At 42.8% G+C, this 6096-nt stretch overlaps 1 pseudogene; it reads left to right on the top strand.

The window, feature by feature from the left end:
* The first annotated feature begins 2739 nt into the window (after nt 1-2739).
* LOC114805427 lies at nt 2740-5763 on the top strand (annotated as a pseudogene).
* The last annotated feature ends 333 nt before the right edge of the window (nt 5764-6096 follow it).

Raw genomic sequence — 6096 nt, 5'->3', positions numbered from 1 at the left:
TCCAAGACTTTCTCCAACTCACCTATCAGCTCTTATCTCTTCTACAACTTGCACTCTTTGCTCTTCTGGAGCTGATTTCCAAAAGTACATAGTTTTCAATTATCTCATCTCTTTTTTTTTTTATGGTATTTGTTAAGCACTTCCTATGTGCCAGTCACTGTTCTAAGCCTTGGGGTAGATATGAAGTAATAAAGGTAGACATAGTCCATGCCCCTGATGGGGCTCATTGTCTTAATGCCCATTTCACTTATGCACCAGTAAATTTTCACTGCACACTGCTTAGAGAAGCAGCGTGGCTCAGTGGAAAGAGCCCGGGCTTGGGAGTCAGAGGTCATGGGTTTGAATCCCAGCTCCACCACTTGTCAGCTGTGTGACTGTGGGCAAGTCACAACTTCTCTGTGCCTCAGTTACCTCATCTGTAAAATGGGGATTAACTGTGAGCCTCATGTGGGACAACCTGATTACCCTGTATCTACCCCAGTGCTCTGCACATAGTAAGTGCTTAACAAATACCAACATTATTTCACAGATGAGGTAACAGACATAGGGAAGTTAAGTAACTTGCCCAAGTTCACACAGCAGATAAGTGGTGAAGCCATATATAGAAGCCAGATCCTTCCATGCCTCCTGCCATTTCTCTGCCTGGAGTTCCCTCCCACTTCAAATACATATGACTATAGTTCTCTCTATCTTCAAAGTATTCCTGAAATCCCATCTGTTTAAACATCTACAACTTTCCTCATTCTAATGGTTGTTACTGGTGCATGTGTGTGTTCTGTGGGACAATTTTTTTCTAGTAGCAGGGAGGGAAAGGTGAGCAACATGACCTAATGGAAAAAGCACAGGCATGGGAGTCAGAGAACATGTGTTCTAATCTGGGATCCACCACATGTCTGCTTTGTGACCTTGGGCAAGTCACTTAATATCTTTTTGCCTCAGTTTCAACTTTAAAATGGGCATTAAGACTGTGAGCCTCATGTGGCACAGGGACTGTGTCCAACTTGATTATTTTGTATCTATCCTGGACTTAGCACAGTGCCTGAAACATAGCACTTCAAAATACTATTAGTATTATCATAATTGTTATAATTATTATTGATGTTGTTGGCCTTATTATTATATGACTATATACTTGAGCAGCAGAGGAGAAGAACCTCCAAACCTGTTTAGATCTTATATATGTGCCTAATCTGCCAGTTTGGTTTAGGGAAATTTTTTTCTTGGAACTGATGTTGCTCTTCCCCACATTAAATTACAGGCTATTTGAGACAATGAAATTTTTTTTTGTTATTTTCCATTTTCACAAATACTTGATACAGTGCCTTACTCATAGAAGGCACGACAAACATCATCGAAGAGATGGAATTACATTCTGACCAACTTCTAGACTCCTAAACTCATCTTTGATCATGCTTAAAATAGGCTAACTTGGTCTGGCTAGAGGTGATAAGATTTTGAACTGGGGTGGTGACCTATGGCTGTGGAGAAATTGGACAATACAGAATATCCGGTAGAGGAAAAAACAACATGCTGTTCAGGATTTGTGACAAATTGGAATTTAAAAGCAAGGAAGAAAGGATGATGACACAAGGTTGTGAGCTTCTCGGATAGGAACAATAGGCACTGTCAACTGTAATAAGAAAGTTGAAGGGAAGAGTTGACTGAAGAGTGAAAAATGATTCTCATTCATTCAGTAGTATTTATTGAGCGCTTACTATGTGCAGAACACTGTACTAAGCGCTTGGAATGTACTATTCGGCAACAGATAGAGACAATCCCTGCCCATCGACAGGCTTACAGTCTAACTGGGGGAGACAGATGGACAAAATGGACAGATGGACAGATGGACAACTGAATCGCAATAAATAGAATCAAGGGGATGTACACCTCATTAACAAAATGGATAGGGTAATAAAATAAATAGGTTAATAAAAATATATACAAATGAGCACAGTGCTGAGGGGAAGGGAGAGGGGAGGAGCAGAGGGAAAGGGGGGAAAGGGGGCTTAGCTGAGGGGAGGTGAAGGGAGGGCAGAGAGACAGCAGAGGGAGCAGAGGAAAAGGGGAAGCTCAGTCTGGAAGGCCTCTTGGAAGAGGTGAGCTCCCAGTAGAGTATTTGTTAAGTGCTTACTATGTGCAGAGCACTGTTCTAAGCGCCAGGGTAGATACAGGATAAACAGGTTGTCCCACATGAGGCTCACAGTCTTAATCCCCATTTTACAGATGAGGTAACTGAGGCACAGAGATGTTAAGTGGCTTGCCCAAGGTCACAGCTGACAAATGGTAGAGCGGGGATTCGAACCCATGACCTCTGACTCGCAAGCCTGTGCTCTTTCCACTGAGCCACGCTGCTTCTACAAAGTATTTGTTAAGTACTTACTAAGTGCAGAGCACTGTTCTAAGTGCTGGGGTAGATACAGGATAATCAGGTTGTCCCACATGAGGCTCCAATCTTCATCCCCATTTTACAGATGAGGTCACAGAGGCACAGAGAAATTAAGTGACTTGCCCACAGTCACACAGCTGATAAGTGGCAGAGCCGGAATTCGAACCCATGATCTCTGACTCCCATGTCCAGGCTCTTTCCACTGAGCCACAGACTTCGTTTTGGCCATGCTGTACTTAAGATGCTAGCAGGACATCCAAGTGGTGGGAAATGTGAGATTGTAAAGGTGGTAAGAAGTTGAAGCTGGTGAGGGTAATCTGCTACTTATCTGGAAAGAGATGGTAGTTGAAACCATGGAAGATGAGAACCTCAAGAAAGTGAGGGTTCACTCTACTTAAAACACCTCCTCCAAGAGGCCTTCCCAGACTGAGCTCCCTTTTTCCCTTTACTCCCTCTACTGCCCCCCCTTCACCTCTCCGCAGCTTAACCCTCATTTCCCCCCATTTCCCACTGCTCCTCCCCCTCTACCTTCCCATCCCCTCAGCACTGTACTCGTCTGCTCAACTGTATATATTTTCATTACCCTATTCATTTTGTTAATGAAATGTACATCGCCTTGATTCTATTTAGTTGCCATTGTTTTTACAAGATGTTCTTCCCCTTGACTCTATTTATTGCCATTGTTCGTGTCTGTCTCCCCCGATTAGACTGTAAGCCCGTCAAATGGCAGGGACTGTCTCTATCTGTTGCCCACTTGTTCATTCCAAGTGCTTAGTACAGTGCTCTGCACATAGTAAGCGCTCAATAAATACCATTGAATGAATGAAAGAGTCGAGGCCCAAAGTAAACCTTGTGTGGACATCCACTGTGCATCTTCATCTATGATAAATTAAGTGAGTTAAAGAGTTTGTTGAAGTTATGCTGCTATCTCTGTTTTATTCTATTTTTGTTCAGTGATGAGATTGAAGCCTCTCTATTCTTAGTAGTTCTGTGGCTGTGGGTATAGAATCTTCAGAAGTTCTTGGTTTGATTTCAGTCCTGTGCCTGACATATAATTGCCTTATTTGAAGAATCTGAACCTACTCTCAGTACAGTAGTGATAAAGATGGACATGGATATAAGATAGAGTTCACACAAATGTTTCTTTTAATCATAAATGTGCATTAAATACATAGCTAAGAACTATAAGTGATGTAGTAGCACAGAATATGAAAAATACAGTGCTTCTCCAGACTCCAAAAGCAATTTAAATTCCAGTTCCATAACAACTTTTTCCCATCTCTAGGTTTTAACAGTTTATAGAGCCATCCTTAAGGAATAATGAATTGTGAAACCCACAGATCCTGTAGTTTTGGAGGGCAAATGTACAGATATAATAGCCAGAGTGTGCATGAGTTTTTTGAATAAAATTAATCCACTACAGTGCTAGAGAGATTTTAGGCAAATGTGGGAACAAAACCAAAGACAGGGTGAAAATCTTTGGAAGGACGTGATATTTTGCATCTGTTTTAGTACAATAGGGGTGTTTCAGTTCACAATAGTGTACCTGCTATTTTACAATTATACCTGGTATTTTTTAACATATAATGGCACTAAATGTAAAGTAAATAGATAAAGATAAGGTACTACCATCTTGACTCGGCCACAGCATCAAGTCCCTTTGCAGGTTTTTCTGGACTTCCTGTCTCAGAGGCCTAGCAGCAGGTATCCGAGAAAGGTTAAGAGCTTCCCCTAGGATGACCTCAGAAAGCTCATCTCCTACAGACTGTCTGGGGTACAAGCCTGGCATACAGGAATGACCCACATCATGCAAGAAGTCAACAGGCCTGCATTCAAGGTAAATGAGAAAGAGATGGTAGAGGCTGTGACCATCATGGACACATTGCCCATGGTCATTGTGGTTATCATTGGCTACATGCAAACTCTCTGGGACTTCTGCACCTTCATGAGCATCTTTTCTAACCATATCAGCAGCAAGTACAAGAAGTGGTCCTACAGGAACTGGCACAAATCCAAGAAGGCCCTCATGAAGTACCGCAAGTAGTGCCAGGATGAGAAAGGAAACAAGTTGCTGGAGAAGGGTTTCAGCAGTGTGAAGAAGTACTGCCATATTATCTGTGTAATTGTTCACTTTGAGAAGTGCATCCTCCTAAGACAGAAGTCTTACCTGATGAAATACAGATGAATGGTGGCAGTAGTGCCAAGAAGTTGAACTGAGCAAACTCTCTGACCACAACGAGATGATATAATTATAATGATAATAATGATTGTATGTGTTAAGTGCTTACTATGTCTCAAGCACTGTTCTAAGCACTGGGGTAGATACCAGCTAATCAGGTTGGACAGAATCCCTATTCCACAGGGGGCTTACAGTCTTAATCCCCATTTCACAGGTAACTAAAGCATAGAGAAGTTAAGTGACTTACCTGAGATCACATAGCAGACAAGCAGCAGAACCAGAATTAGAACTCAAGTCCTTCTGAATCCAGGCCTGTATTCAATCCACTAGGCCATGGTATTTCCCTATGTAATCAGTGTCACCAAGGGCAAGGGTTATGAAGGGGTGAATAGCAACTGGAACACCAAGAAACCCCTTGCAAGACCCACAGAGGTCTCCTGAAAGGAGCCTTTATCGGGATCTGGCGTGCTTGCCCATGTGGCCTTCCAAGTGCCCCATGCCAGCGCCCAAAGACTATTGTCATTGCACTGATCTCAAAGGGAAGATCTACCAAATTGGCTCCCAAAGGGCTCCCAAATCATGGATGACAAGCTGATCATGAAGAATGCCTCCACCAATACAATATCTGACAACAGCATTCACTCTCTGGGAGGCTTTGTCTTCTACAGTTAAGTGATTAATGAATTTATTATGCCGAAGGGCTGTGTTGAAGGTGCATCAACACCTATAAGGTGCATCCTCACACCTCACAAGTCCCTCCTGGTACAGACCAAGTGTCGGGCCCTAAAGAAAACTGACTGAAGCAGGATGGTCTAGTGGAAAGAACCTGGGCATCAAAGGACTGGCTTCTGATAATGACTCCACCAATTCCTGTTGTGTGATAGTGGGGAAATCACTAAACTTCTCTTTGCTACATCTGCAGAATGGGGATTAAATACCTGTTCTCCCTCCTTTTAATCTGTGACCCCCATAAGGGACTGGAATATCCTGTGCTTAATAGAGTTCTTGGTATACGATAAATACTTAAATACCATAATTATGATTATTCACCAACGTAGACAGCACCTCCAAGGGTGGCCATGGCTGCTTCCAGACTGTAGAGGAGGAGAAGACTTTCATGAGAGAACTCAAGAAAGATCAGATTGCTAAAGAAGATTCTGCTAAAACGGATGCTACCTTTTCTTGTCAACCAAACTGATGTCTTCAACACTCTCTCTACAGAATATCACTCACTCCCCTATCCCTTCACACCATTCATTACCCCACTTTCTTGGATCACCTCCACAGTCTCTTCCTTTACTTCTGTGCATGAGTCACAGAACTCTGTTGGAAGAAATCCACATATCAGGCTGACCTCACCCACCTCAACTTCAGCCTTGTCTGCTTTACTCTCCTCTCTCCTCTGCTCGGCAACATTAGTTCTCCATTCTTATTGACTCCCCTGTCCATTGCCCTTGACAGGTGTTTCCGACTCTGCCCATTTTCCTCAAAACCCCTATCCCCCAACTTTCCCTATCTCTTGCCATAAATG

The sequence above is a fragment of the Ornithorhynchus anatinus genome, chromosome 2, assembly GCF_004115215.2.
Source record: "Ornithorhynchus anatinus isolate Pmale09 chromosome 2, mOrnAna1.pri.v4, whole genome shotgun sequence".
In the NCBI taxonomy this organism is placed as follows: Eukaryota; Metazoa; Chordata; class Mammalia; order Monotremata; family Ornithorhynchidae; genus Ornithorhynchus; species Ornithorhynchus anatinus.
This window is presented reverse-complemented; position numbering and strand designations above follow the sequence as displayed.